This window comes from Echinops telfairi, unplaced genomic scaffold (genome assembly GCF_000313985.2).
Source record: "Echinops telfairi isolate 266 unplaced genomic scaffold, ASM31398v2 ScPeMD7_9;HRSCAF=40, whole genome shotgun sequence".
Lineage (NCBI taxonomy): Eukaryota > Metazoa > Chordata > Mammalia > Afrosoricida > Tenrecidae > Echinops > Echinops telfairi.
Window position 1 is genome coordinate 96,991,160 of NW_022103906.1, and position 14,980 is coordinate 97,006,139.

At 47.1% G+C, this 14,980-nt stretch overlaps 1 pseudogene; it reads left to right on the forward strand.

Moving 5' to 3' along the window:
- Window positions 1-9,089: 9,089 nt before the first annotated feature.
- On the forward strand, window positions 9,090-11,014 carry LOC101653811 (annotated as a pseudogene).
- Window positions 11,015-14,980: the final 3,966 nt, after the last annotated feature.

Genomic DNA, 14,980 nt, shown 5'->3' on the forward strand with positions numbered 1-14,980 from the left:
GTCTCTGGCTTCTGTGGCACGGCCCAAGGATGGGAGCGAGCTCTCCACTTCCATGCACGTTCAGTCCAGCCAGCTCGTGCACCCTGATATTCCCAGGCTCCGGCCTTGCTTTTGTCCTTGGGATTGCACGATGGAATCTGGAGCTGCCCTCGTTGGCTTTTCCACCAGCCACAGCAGATTTTTGAACCCAGTGTTCTTCTCTGTGAATGTTTGACATTCTCCGCGTCGGTGCACTTGGGTGAGCCAGAGGTTTGCCTTCCCAGTGCGCTTCACCATCCTGGTCAGGACCAGCGACATCCTTTTATGGGACTCAAGGCAAAGTGAACCTGGTGGTCCCCTTTGTTCAAAATGTGTTTAGAATTTCAAGATGGCAGCAGAAGCACATTAAGCTCAGGCCAGAGCCCTGAGGGGCAGATTGCATGCCCACGAAGCCAGCTCTACTTCCTTCCTCCTGGTCTTCTCTGGTTTACCAGAACCCTACTTGACTCTGCAGGAGGGGAGACTTCTTTCCGACCATCTTCAGGGTGGAAACCACACCTGGTTAGGTGACCTTCCCTCGCTCCGTGATGGAACGAGTTTTGTCAGAGGGTGAAACCACTACCCTCTGGTTTCTTCGTAGAATCGACTATACATACAGACCCCAGAGCCTCCCAGCACTCTTGGAACCAAGTCTCTGGATGTGGGCTGGGTGAATCTGCCTTTGAAACCGGCTCCTCAACCCCAGATTCCTGCATTACTCAAGCTTGAAAGTCCCCGATGGCCCTGGGACTTCCTGGGAGGAAGCCGCGCTGTTTTCATAGAGGTTGACTGTCAACTACAATCAAATTCCAGTCTGTGGACTGCTGCCCGGCACCATCGTCTCAGTCTTTGTACCAACAAGTCCTTTCCGGGGTTCTTGCAGGAGCAGTCACTCCCGCCCCTGCCCAAGTGCTGCCTGCTCTCCCCAGGGAGCAGTTGATCAAGGAACTTGGCATGCCTGGGCGCCAGACATGCCACCCGAGCTGCTGGTGCCCAAACCGTTTGTAAGGAGAGTGGCAGATCTGAAGCAATCTGTAGGAACCTGGAGGGAAGAGGCGGAGAATGCAGGGATGTGCAGCTACGTTCTCATGGCCGTCCACGTCTCCTGAGGACTGGGACCCTCGGCCTCAAAATAGCTTGCTGTCCAGTCCTCCTGCCTGGCCTTTCTTTCTTTTGAGCCAATCTATCCTGGTTTTCATTCTAATCCCGGACCTGCATGTCCCACCTTCAACCTGAGACAGTTCAGAGCTTACAATCTCTGTCCCACGGGGGCTCCTGATGCTCTCAGGAGGATAGGTGAGTCAGTCAGAGCCCCAGGGACCTAAAGATCCTAGAGCCTGGGAACTCGCAGGAGCCTGGCAGAGCGCTGGGACAATGCTGAGCCTTGGAGACTGTGTTGGTCCAGGTAGACTGCAGAAACAAATTCAGGGAGACTCGTGTGTATAAGAAAGAGCTTTAAATAAAGAATAATTGTATATTAAGAAAACAACCCAGCCTAATCTAGAAGTCTGATATCACCCCTAATGTCTGATACCAGTCTGTAAATTCCTCTTCAAACCCACACAACACAAGCAATGCAAGATCACAGGCCAGTGGGTGGAAAGTCTTGTGGCTCCAGTGGTGATGGAAGCATCTCAATGCTGGCCTGGATCTCCACGTGGCTCCTCCAGCTCCAGGGCTCTGGCTCTATCAGTGTTGCTCCATGTGGCTTGTCAGGGAGAGTGTGCCTGTCTGGCTTCCATTGAGCCTTTTATCTGCGGCACACCTCCATATGAGGTCATCAAACTGCGACCTGATTGACAGGCTAGACTCTACCCCTTCCTCAAGTTGACAGTAGGTTATGTAACTGCCAGAGACCTTTTCTTTTATTCCAAAATGATTTTATCTCCTTGTTGTTGTTGAGAATATGCACAGCAAAGCACACACTCATTTTGCAGTTTCTAAATTATTTTAGCGACACTGATACCACTTCTCAAGTCTCGTGACCATTTCCTTCCTCTTTTTCCCCCGAATTGCTCCCCACTCGTTAGCAGAACCTCAATACCCCCTAAGGGTCCCATCGAAGCTTTTGAGCTGCTGTTGTCCATTGGGCACCATAGAAGAGGTTTTAAAAAGAGCCTAATGCTCAAGGCAGATCATTTTACTAATCTGCTGTTTGGTTTTAAGATGACTTCCAGGAGTATTTGTGTCGCAAGTTTTAAGATGATCTCAGGGCAACCGTCTCAAGGATTTCAGGGACTGATCCACACTCCGTGGCTCCGGAAAGCCTAGAGTCCATGAGGATCTTAAGTTCTGTAGTTTCACTCATTTGATCGGGATTCTTTTACGGAACTTTTGATCAACACCTTGTGTCATGGTAGCGGATCACGCGCCGGTTCTAGTTCCATGGCAGTCGTTCACGGAGGTCACTAGTCACAGACAGGCCTTCTCTCTCCTGTGCCTGTCTCTCTGGCCTCTGCTGCTCCAGACGGAGAGAGGGCAGTAGTGCCTTGGATGGCTGCCTGCAAGGTTGGAAGACCCCGGGCACTCTGAAACTAAAGAGAAGGTAGATTAGAAGAACAAATCACGTCATTAGGCCAATTAGTGGGGATGTCTTATGAAGCCATCGACCTAACCTTCAAACCAACAAACTGAATCCCACAAGGTGCTTGGTTATGCACAAGCAGCCTCAGCAAGTACTCTTTCTTTAAATTGTTACACATATCTCATATAAATACACTTGTCCCACGATATTTGCTAACGTGTACACGTGTACAGCTTGTTGACAGAAATCACAGTAGTCGTCTGCACAGCCCTCCTGTAACCCACGCCAACCTTCGGCGTCTGGCAACCACGAGTAAATGTCGGTCTCCATCCCTTCACCCTTTCTTGTCTTTTTAAGTGAGCGAGGCCATACGGCATTTGGCCTTTTGTGACCGGTGCATTTCCTTCCGCACAAGCCTTTCCGCGGGAACCGGCTGGGACAGTGGGCCAAGTGTTAGCCTGCCAGCCTCAGGTATCACCGAGATCGCATTTCCCCCCTGGCTGAGCCGTATTGCACCGTACGAATGTGCCACACTCTGTGTGTCTTTCCTTCTGGTGACGGACATTCCCTCGCTTCCACCTCTGGCTACCGTGAAGAATGCTGCCAGGGACACTGGTCTACAAGTGTCTTTTCGAGTCTCTGCTTTTAGGGGGGTTTGGGGGTACATATCCCTAGGAGTAGAATTGCTAGGTCACGCGATAGTTGTGTTTTTAGTTTTTTGAGGAATCACTGTATCGTTCCCCACAGCAGTTGTACCATTTTGTGTTCCCAATAGCAATGGATAAGGGCTCCAGTTTCCCCACATCCTCATCAGCATTCATTAATTTCTGTTTTCTTTCTTTCTTTTTTAAATCTTAGCCTCCTGAGCAGGTGTGGGAGGTAACTCCTTGTGGTTTGGGTTGGTCTCCCTGATGGCTAGGGGTGCTGACCATCTTTCCCTGTGTCGGGTGGCCGTTTGGGTTTCCTTTTGGGTGAAATGTCTACTCGCGTCCTTGGTGCATTTTATGATGAGCTTTTTTGCCTCTTGGTTGTTGTCAGAGTTTTATTTGCTTTTTTAATTATTAGATTCCAACTGGATGTATTGTTTTCCAAGATATGCTTCCATTCAGCGGCTCGTCTTGGTCTTTTTTGGTGAAGACTTGTGATGAAGTTTCTCACGTTTATGAGGTCCCATTTTCAGTTCTTTTGTCTTTTCCTGTTTGTGTTTTTGTTCTTGTCTTAAATCGTTCATCGTTGAAAGGTAGACCTGCCAGGATCGCCCCTGTCTTTGCTTCTAAAAAGTCTACCGTAGGGTTTTGGTCACTGGCTTGCTCTCTCCATGGGTCTCTGAGACTTCTTATTTCCCCTCGAGTCAGTTAAGATAGGTGTATGCTTCTAAGAATATGTCCTTTCCACCTAGGTTCTCCAGTTTGTTGCTGAATACTGGTCCAGAATAATTTGCCACAATTCTCTTTATTTCTGTTGGGCCCATTGTAATGTCCCCTCTTTCACGTCTTATTTCAGTTAGTTGCATCTTGTCCCTCTTTTTCTCTTTGTCAGTCTTGCTAAAAGTTTGTCCATTTGATTGGTCTTTTTGAAGAACACGCTTTGGTTCCTCGGGGCAACATTTGGAGGTAGAAGATGCAGACAGGAGAGAGGTCCGCTCCCCACTGAGGCTTCCACGCAAGCAGTCTCCACTGTGTGCATGAGCCTGCCAAGGATCGTCTCACTGGGAGAAAGCTTCTGCTGCTAACTATGACAGTTTGAGACTCCCTGTGGTGGTCTGTCCTCCTCATTGCACAGTTAAGACTGGGGCCCCGAGAGGGCAAGAGACCTGCCAAAGGTCCCTCTTCACAGGGGTCCAGTCCTGTGGCTTGACGAGGTCTCCTGGCCAGGAGTCCCCACCCGGCCATTTCTCCTACAGCTCATTTTGATTCAAGAGACTTCCCTTTCGGAAAATGGGTAGGAAAGAGGGAACCGATTACATGGAACTGTGTGTGACCTCCTCCCTGGGGGACAGACAACCAAAAAGTGGATGAAGGGAGAAGTCGGACAGGGCAAGAAATGACAAAATACCCATTTATAAACTATCAAGGGCTCATGAGGGAGGGGGGAGCGGGGAGGGAGGGGAAAAATGAGGACCTAATGTTGGGGGTTTAAATGGAGAGAAAATGTTTTGAGAAATGATGTACAAATGCGCTTTACACAATTGATGTGTGTATGGTTTGGGATAACAGTTGTATGAACCCCTAATAAAATGTTTAAAAAAAAAAAAAAAAAAAGACTTCCCTTTCCTGGCGGTCAACGATGGGTGCCCACTGCCCTTCCAAGTGTTTTCACTTGTGTCGGCGAAGGAGTACCCTGCTTTGTGTCGTTGGAGCTGGGTGGCCTGCGCTGGGAGGGGCAGCAGAAGGTCCCTCTGTACCATGTTGGGTCAAGGGACTGGACGCGCAGTGGAAAGAGGGATTCCACACACGGGGCACATCCAAGTCAAGCAGAGGCAAATGCCTCAGGAAGGCTTGGCAGGGTATATGGCTTTGACCTGCAGGAATTCAGGACCCGAGTCTAGCTTTGGGAGAATATATATATTTTTAAATCCCTATTTTAATGTAAAATCTCTGTGTTTTAAAATGTTGACTACATTTGTTAAAATGTGCTAACTTCAATCTTCGGACCTTCAGTTGGTGACCTGTGGCCTAAAGTGAGGGGGAGGGGGGTTCTAAGGACTAGGCATTGCTGGGGGAATGCAGAAGAATCCACAGACTGCCTTTGTTTCCCTCAAACCTCATGTCCCTTACTTCCTGCTGGGGATTGAAATGTGTCCCCTTTCAATAGGTGTTGAAATTCCAGTGCCTGACTTGTGGGGGTGATCTTGTTTACCTTCTGTTATGCTAATGAGCTCATCCCAGAATAATTCCGAGTCCTGAAGAGAGCAGCTGAAGCTCAGAGGCACAGTCAGGGGGACAAAAGGCCAAGGAGGGAGGAAGACACCAGAACAAGATAAGAGACCTCTAAAGGGAATCAGCACCGCCCAAACCCTAGAACTGTGAGAAAACACGTTTGTGTTCTGTAAACACCCCCAACTGTGTTCCGCTAGCAACCTAAGACCCTTTCCCATGACAAATTCGTCAATGCTTTGCATGTGTATGGAGAAGCCCCTTCAAAGATAGCCGGCTTTATTTAGACAGGAGGCATGTTTTTGTTAAGTTCATTTGATCCAAGTACATGCAAGTCTTTGCTCTGGAAAATGTCTAGTTTATATTATAGTAAGTACTGTTACACAGTTTCAATCATTATAAATCCATTTAAATCATAGCAAACCTTTATCCATATTCTTTATTTTCCCCGTCCTGTTTATCCTACAAAACCCACCCAGGCGCCCACACACACAGAATTATTTCAGAACAAACACCAGGTGTTGAATGATTTTCTTTGGAAATACTTTAGTGTGCATCTCTGAGAGAGAGAAATTCTGTATTGGAAAGTGGCCACAATGTCGTCATTGTACTTAGACTAAATTAAGAATATGTGTGATTTTCTATAGATGAAATATAATGAGAGGATAATTAAATATCATTGTTAAGCACTTACTATGTGCTAGACATCTATGGGGTCGTTCATATACGTAGCCTCTAATTCTTACGGAAATTAAGCCTCAGAGAAATCAGGGAGCTAGCCCAGGACTTTCCACAGTCAGTACAGAGCCAGCTCTCAGATGCAGCTCCACAGGGCATGCCCTTCCAGCCTTACCATCCCCACTTCTGGATTGATTCAAAATTCAACAAGTTGACTTATCATGGAGACTTATAAGTTAGATTGGGAAAGTCCCAATTTCTATCTCCCTAGAGATAATCCTTATTAATTATATTGGATTGTGATTACGTATTCTTTTTCATGGCTTTTTATTTTGAAATAGAGACTCACACTCACTGAAAATCTCGCTGCAGCCAAGGCAATTCTGACTCACGTGGGCAGGATAGAGCTGCTTCTGCAGCTTTTGAAACTCGAACACTATTAAAGGGAACAGAGAGCCCCGTCTTTTCTCCCCAAGACTCACAGGAAATTGCAGATGACACATACAGTTCCATGACCTTTCGCTCCGCACTTCCTAATGACGACCTCTTAGGTTAGTGCGTGTACCACCACGTGACGCAGCGACGCTAGAGGAAATTGTAGAACACCCCCGTAGCATTTCTCAGGCTGTCCTTTTTGTGTATTACAACTCGAGGTGAAGAAAACCGAATCTTCACAACTGGACCAAAAGACAACCTCACGACAAATGAAGACAAGATCGAAGTTGTCGAGAATTTCATTGGACTGGGATCCACAATCAGTGCTCACGCACGCAGCAGTCAAGAAACCAAATGGTGTGTTGCCTTGGGCACATTCGTTGTACAAGATCTCTGTAAAGTGTTGACGAACGAGGACTAAAATGCACTTGAACCAAGTGGCGGTCTTTTCCATTGCCTCTCATGGGTGGCAAGTTGGACACTGAAGAAGAATGACCATAGGAGAATTCATACATTTGGATTATGGTATTGGCAAAGGATAATGAAAGTACCAGGGGTTCCCAGAAGAACACACATATCTCTCTGGAAAGAAGCAGAGCCACACTGTCCTTAGAGGTAAGGATGGTGAGACCTCCTTTCGCCTACTTTGGACATGTGGTCAGAAGCCAGTCCCTGGAAAAGGACACCGTGCTTGGTAAAGTAGAGAGGCAGCGAATAAAGGGAAGAAAGACCCTCAGCAAGATGCGGCGTTAACACAGTGGCTACCACAATGAACTCACACGGAATCTTTGTGCGGGTGGTGTAGGATTGGGCAGCGTTTTGTCCTGTGGAGCAGAGTCACTGCAGCACCAGCTCCGTGATGTCTGGGAGAGCACGCCTCCAGCACTCCCCTCCCGAGGCGCTGCGGGGTGTCCTAGCTGCTGGCCTTTCCTGTAGGTCTGAGCACTTTACCGCTGCCCCACCAGGTCCTTCGTGACAAGCTTATAGCATCAAAAATCCAATGAATACGATAGTTAATTCTATTACAAGTCTTACACGGTGTTCAGCTTTTACATCAACTCGCTGCATGTATGCATGAGCATTCTTTTTCTAACATTATCTATTTTTAAGGATTGATTTTCCAGTTAAAACAGATGCCTGATAAAGCTCATTTCTTTTGACTTTTCTACTTGCTTCAAATTCTAAATACCTGCTATATCATGTTGTTTTTTTCTCTTTTCTCAACCTTCTAAATAATCAGTGAGATTTACTATATTAAGTTAGGGGAATAGACAAGAATTACAATCTCCTGGAGTTATTATTCTAGGTGGATTCACTTTTTCCTAATGCTTGTTGTTGTTGTTGTTGTTAGGTGCCATGGATTTGGCACTGACCCATAGTGCCCCTAGGCATAACAGAAGGAAACACTGCACGGTCCTGCCCCATCCTCACAATCGTTCCTGGGCCTGAGCCCATTGCTGCACCCACATGTACGTGGAAGTCTTGCCATCCTGCCCTTTAAGGAACATTCTGGCCTTACTTCTTCCCATAGTTCAGTTTGTCTTTTAGCAGCCTACCATACTTTGAATATTCTTCCTAAGTACCAGAATTCAAATGCATCTATTTTTCTACGGCCCTCCTCATTCAACGTCTACCTGTCTCATGCATGTGATGTAGTGGAGAATAAATAATACCATGGCTTGGGTCAGATGCACGTTACTCCTCAAAGTAACGTCCTTACTCTTCAGCGCTCTGAAGAGGCCTTCTGCAGCAGATTTACCTAACGCAAGACGGCTTTGGGTCTCTTGACTGCTGCTTCCATGAGCACCGATTGTGGATCCAAGGGAGACAAAAGTCTCGACAACGTCCACCTTTTCTTCATTTATAATGATGTTACCTATTGGCCCAGTTGTGAGGATTCTGGACTTCCTTGCATTGAGTTGCAATCCATATTGAGGCTATTAGCCTTGATTTGCAAGAGCTAGTGCTTCAATTCCTCCTCACTCTCAGCAAACAAAGTGATGGCGTCTGCGTACCACAGGTTATTACTGATTCGTGCTCCGTTCCTGAGGCACGCTCTTCTCCATGGACCCCACTTCACGTGAGCCAGCTTCTCAGCCCACGGAACGAACAAGTGTGGTCAGAGGATACAACCCCGGTGCACACCTTTCCTGATTTTAAACCAGGCAGTAGTCACACAACTGCCTCTTGATCCGTGTACAATTTACGAATCAGCACAATGAAGTGTTCTGAATCCCCATTCTTCTCAAGACCATACGCGGTTTACGACAGTCCACACAGCCGAGTGCCTTTGCGTAGTCACTGAAACACAAGTCAACACCTTTCTGCCATTCCCTGCTTTGAGCCAAGATCCATCTGACATCCGTGATGGTATCTCTTGTTCCCCGTCCTCTTCTGAATCCGGCCTGAACTTCTGGCAGCTCCCTGTCAGTGCGCTTGTGGTTGCAATTGTGGTTGGATGATCTTAAGCCAAATTTTGCTTGTGTGTGATCATCAGTGATATCCTTCTACACTTTGAGCATTCTCTTGGGTCATCTCTCTTTGGAAGAGGCACCGATATGGATCTCTTCCAGGCACTTGGCCAAGTAACTGTCCTCCACGTACCCTGGCAGAGATGAGTGAGTGCACCCAGCCGTCAGCTTTCAGAAATATTTCAATAGGCATTCCACCAATTCTTGGGCCCTTGTTTTTGGCTAATGCATTCCATGCGGTCTGAACTTCTTCCTCCAGCACAATTGGTTCCTGCTTATAAGCTACCCCCTGAACTGTTGGGGTGTCAGCTAGTTCTTTAGGGTCCAGTGACTATTTTTTCCATCTTCTCTCAATGCTTCCTGCATTATTCAATATTTTGCCCATAGAATCTTTCAAACCTGAAACTTGAGGCTTGGATTTTTTCTTGTGTTCTTCCCGTTTCAGATCTGCTGAGCGTGTTCTTCCCTCCTGTGTTTCTAAGTCTGGGTCCTTGACATTTCACTGTGGTCGTTGTCTTCTCCAGCCGCCCTTTGAAATGCTCTCTTCAGCGACTTGACTTCATCCTTCCTTCCATGTGCTTTTAGCTGCTCTGTGATTAAGAGCAGGTTTCAGAGTCTCTTCTGACAGCCACGTTGATCTTTTCTCTCCTGTCTCTTTAACGACCTTTTGCTGCCTTCGTGGGTGATGGGCTCGATGTCTCAGGTCTTCTGACGCGAGAGTTCAATGTGCCAAACCTGTTCCTGAGATGATCTCAAAATTCAGGTGGGTAGACACAAGGCTGTGTTTGGACTCTTATGGATCTGCTCTAATTGTCATCAGCTTTATCCTGACCTTACGCATGAGCAGTGGATGGTGTATTCCACAGTTAGCCCCTGAGCTGGTTTGAACTGCTGATACTTAGCTTCTCGACGTGTCTTCCACAGATATAAGCAAGTTGATTTCTGCGTATTCCATCTGGGGAAGCCCATGTGTACAGTCACCTTTTGTGTTGTTGTAAAAAGGTATTTGTGGCCAGGGCTGGAGTCTTCGAGGTGAGGGCCCATAGGTCCCCCCACAGCTGACGAGATACCGACACATGGAAATGTGGGAAGACTGGTGAATGTACTCACGGGCCAGTGTTGAAGGTCCTTGATCGGGAGCCTCGTGAGATCCTGGCTCTAAAACAGGTGAGGTGGGATGGTGGTGATGACGGAGTGCCAAAGGCTGCCCTCGAGGAATCGGCCTGCTTAAAGTGCGGGAGCACAAGAGCATTGCCAAGATCTGTGAGGTTCTGCAGAGTGACAAGAAGCCGGCGTTGGGGTTTGAGTCCTGTGACCTGGACGCGAAGAAGGATTTTGACAGCTGCCTGGTGACTGGACCCTGACCCAGTGAAGTCCTTCCTGTCCCAGCTGCTAAAGGGCCTGGGGTTCTGTCGCAGCCGCAGTGTGCTGCACAGGCCCGGGGAGCCTGGCCGCGTGCTCACAGAGAGGGATGGGGGCTGGAACTGGCTGAGTTGGGCTGGGCTGGATCCTTTGGGATCCCCATGTGCTGTTACTCAGCTGATGTGGTCACACTGTGGCACCGCCCACCGGATGTCCTCTTTGGAGCCAAGCCGTACTCCACATCCATGGGCTTGTGGTCAGCCGGACGTATCTTTGCAGAGCCGGCCACAGCTGGGCACCCCCTCTTCCCAGGCAATAATGTGGACAATGAACTGAAGCTCTTCAGGCTACTGGAGACACCAGCTGAGACACAGTGGCCCACCGTGACCAAACTGCCAGATGAGAAGCCCTACCCAACGTAGCCGGCCACCACGTCCCTGGTGAAGGCCGTGCCGAAACTTAACGCCGAAGGGAGGGACTTGCTGCCGAAACTGCTCAAGTGTAGCCCTGTGCGGCGCATCTCAGCAGCAGAAGCCCTGTAGCAACTCCACTTTCTGGACTTCTGCCCACCCTGGGCCCCAAGACCCCTGGTGCTGGGCTGGGGCCCGGCCTATGGAAGCCCCTCCAGGGAGGAGCGGGAGGGGATGTGATGTGTTCATGATGTGTTGGGGCTCCAGGTGTGCTGGGCCCAGCAAGGGTGGAGGTGCCCTGCCTGGATTCTTTACTTCTGCCATGAACTTGATTTGATTTCCTAAATTGGCTCTTGTGATGAAGAAGTCGCTGGTTTTTCACAATTCCCTCCTGCAATCTCCATCATCCTTTCTATCACCAAGTCCTTTCCGGCCCCCCACCCAACTACCGTTCCTTCCTCTTTGTTTCCAACTTTGGCATTCCGATCACCAATAACTATCAATGCATCTTGACTGCATGTTTGATCAAGTTCCGATTGAAGCCATTGGTAGTTTTTTTTCCAATTTCTTCACCTCTAGCTGTCATAGTTAGTGCATAACCTTGAACAATAGTTTTATTGAGTGGATTTCCTCGAAAGTGGATGGATGTAATTGGATCACAGATAGCCCTGTACTTCACGATGGATTTAGCAAGAGCCTTCCTGACAGTGAATGCCATGCCATTCCTCTGATTGTGTTATCCCCCGCACAGTAACTCACAGGATTTCTGATTCAAAATACCCGATACCAGTCCACTTCAGCTCACCAGTGTCTAGGATATCGATCTTCATGTGTCCCATGTCATTTTGGACCACTTTCAGTTCCTACTTTGCTCATTCAAAGCTCCAATCGCTAGAAGAGTTTTGTAGCTCTTTCTCTTTACCTTGAGTTGTTCCAGCAGCAGCGAGAGCCCTGGGTCTCCCTCCCACAGCCTTTCCCCAAATCACCGCACCATGGTCGACTCCCCTCCACATTTCCTGTGTCCTCAGACCTGAGGGGCCCACCTTCCTGCAGTATCTCTGACGATGCTCCACTCCCTTTGTTTAGGCTTTCAGGGTCCGACAGCGCTTCAAAGCTGTGTGTGTGGTTTCCAGCACTTCTTCCTCCAAGAAGTGGGCAGCCGAATCCTTCTTAACTAAGATCTTAGTGTGGAAGATCCACTGAAAATGACTCACTTTGGGTGACTCTGCTGGTATTTGAAATATGGTGACATCGCTCTCAGCATCAGAGCAACACACAAGCCACCACAGTGTGACAAACTGGCAGACGAGTGGTGGCTTTTTATTTTCCTAATAAGTGTCATCAAATATGTACTTTGAGCTAGTCATCTTTGAAAGTCTACTGCCCTTCCCACCCCTCCCACCAAACCTAGGGCTTTTCATTAATTCAACACAGAAGGCCCAGTGAATGCTCACATTTACAGCATGCAATATTTTCATTAATTCATATATCTGACATATAAAAATAATCTTCAGCAAATAAAAAATGAGAAGTTATACTTCAATTTAGATTCTTCCAAAACTCTCAAGAAGTCCTAATAGAATTTTCACCCCTGAAGTTTGGATTAATAAGGATAAAACTTCAAGTTGCTAAGAAATGCACCTCAAAATGCTGTTTCACACAATGTGTCTTTTCTTCTTTCTGTAACTCCACATTTCCAGTTTCTCTGCCTCTTAGTAACCACTCTTGTTTGTTTTGATAGGTTTGCCTATTGTAAGTGTTTCCTATGGAAGTGGGATCATACAATACTTAGTATTCTGTGATTAGCTTATTAAACAGTCTCTCTCTCACCTGTCTAAAATTAGCCTACATGCTACAAAAACACTGTGGGTCAATTTCTTTCTCTTTTTTTGTCCTGATATGTGCATATTATTTTTGCAACAGTTGATTGACATGTAATTCACATACCATACAAATCAATAGTTCAATCACATCAAGAAGAGTTGTACAATCATCACCCAGTTATTTTTTTAAACATTTGCTTCATTCTTGCACTTACCATTATTAGTACGTCAATTCCAATGTCACCTTTCTTCCTGTTATGGCCACCCAGACCAGCGTGTTCATCTGATGGGAAAAGGACTGGACGGTGAGCATGTTTTCTTCCTTTTTTCCTAACCATTGTATCGGGAGCTCGTATAACTCTTATCACAATCCATCCATCCATCCACTGTGTCAAGCGCATTTGTACATTTGTTGCCATCATCATTCTCAAAACATTTTCTTTCTACTTGAGCTCTTGCTATCAGCTCCTCACTTTTCCCCTCCCTCCTGCACCCTCTCTCCTTCACAAACCCTTGATGAGTTCTAAATTATTATTTTTTCATGTCTTACACTGTCCCATGTCTCCCTTCACCCACTTTTCTGTTGTCCATCCCCCAGCGAGGGGATTATATGTAGATTATTATGATCGGTTCCTCCTTTCTCCCCACCTTCCCCTTCCCCTCCTGGTATCACTACTCTGAGGGGTTTATCTGTCCTGAATTCCCTGTGTTTCTAGCTCTGACCTGCACCAGTGTACATTCCCTGGTCTAGCCAGATTTGAAAAGTAGAATTGGGGTCATAATAGTGGGGGGGGGGGCCCAGAAAGCATTAAAGAAGTATAGGAGAGTTGTATGTTTCATCAGTGCTACATTGGACCCTGACTGGCTCATCTCCTCCCTGTGACCCTTCTGTAAGGGGATGTCCAGTTGCCTACGGATGGGCTTTGGGTCGCTACTCTGCACTCCCCTTCATTCACAATGATATGATTTTTTGTTCTTTGATGCCTGATACCTGATCCCATCGACACTTCATGATCACACAGGCTGGTGTGCTTCTTCCATGTGGGCTTTGTTGATTCTCAGCTAGATGGCCACTTGGTTATCTTCAAGCCTTTAAGACCCCAGGCACTATATCTTTTGATAGCCGGGCACCATCAGCTTTCTTCATCACATTTGCTTATGTACCTGCTTTGTCTTCAGAGATCGTGTTGGGAAGGTGAGCATCATGGAATTCCAGTTTAATAGAACAACGTGTTCTTGCATGGAGGGAGTACTTGAGTGGAGGCCCAATGTCCATCTGCTACCTTAATATGAAACCTACAAACATATGCACATAGATCTATTTCCCCATTGTCATATAAAAATATATTTACATATGTAAATGCCTTTATTTAGACCTCTATAAATGCCCTTTGCCTCCTAGTTCTTTCCTCTATTTCCTTTTACTTTCCTCTTGTCCCACTATCATGTTCAGCCTTCATTTGGGTTTCAGTAATTCCTCTTGGTTACATTGTCCTTGATCAAGCCCTATCAAGCCTCCTACACCCTCCTCACCACTGATTTTGGATCACTTGTTGTTCCCTTGTCCCTGGGTTTGTTAACACCCACTTGCTTTTCCCTGCCTTCCCCTTCTCCCATGTCCCCCTGAAACCATCAGTCTGTTGTTTTCTCCTCCAGATTGCTTATCCAGCCTATCTTACCTAGACAGACCTGCAGAGACAATAATAGAGTATAATGTTGTCATAGGTGTCCTCGCATGTAGTAGAACTCTGTTTCTCTTTATGGCTTGCACACATATAATGTGTTTTGTTTATTCATCCAGTTGTTGATGGATATATCATGAATCAGGCTACAATTACCATTGATGTACATGTGTCTGTCTGTGCCTCTGTGTTCAAGTCTCTTTGGTGTGGTGAAGTGAAATTTTCTAATAGGACTCTTCCATCCATGTCTTTGTAATCCCCACCAAATGACTGGGTGGGGCCAGGCAAATAGAGAGTGGAAAACACTTATTGCGGGGATCAGTGGGTGTAAGAAGGAAGCATCTCAGAAGTCGGTGGAGAGAATTCCTGGGACCATTGTAGACGAAGAGTCACTAGTGGATGGAGTACATTCAGAATCTCTGCCTGAAGGGCCTGAAGTAGCAGAAGCCATGCCACACCAAGAGCAGAGGCTCAGGCAGGGAGGCCATGAAGCAGAACCGAAGCGCCCTTCTGAGTCTGTGAGGTAGAGCAGCAGATGGGCTTCCTGACCCACAGAGGCAGGGGGGTTGGAGACGCCCAAGACCAGAGAGAGACGTGGCTCCTGGCTGAGGAGAAGCACTGCTGTGGACCACAGTCTGTATCCTTAATATTTTATGATCCTGGCTTGTGGTAACCTGCTAACTTTCCTAATAAACCCTCAT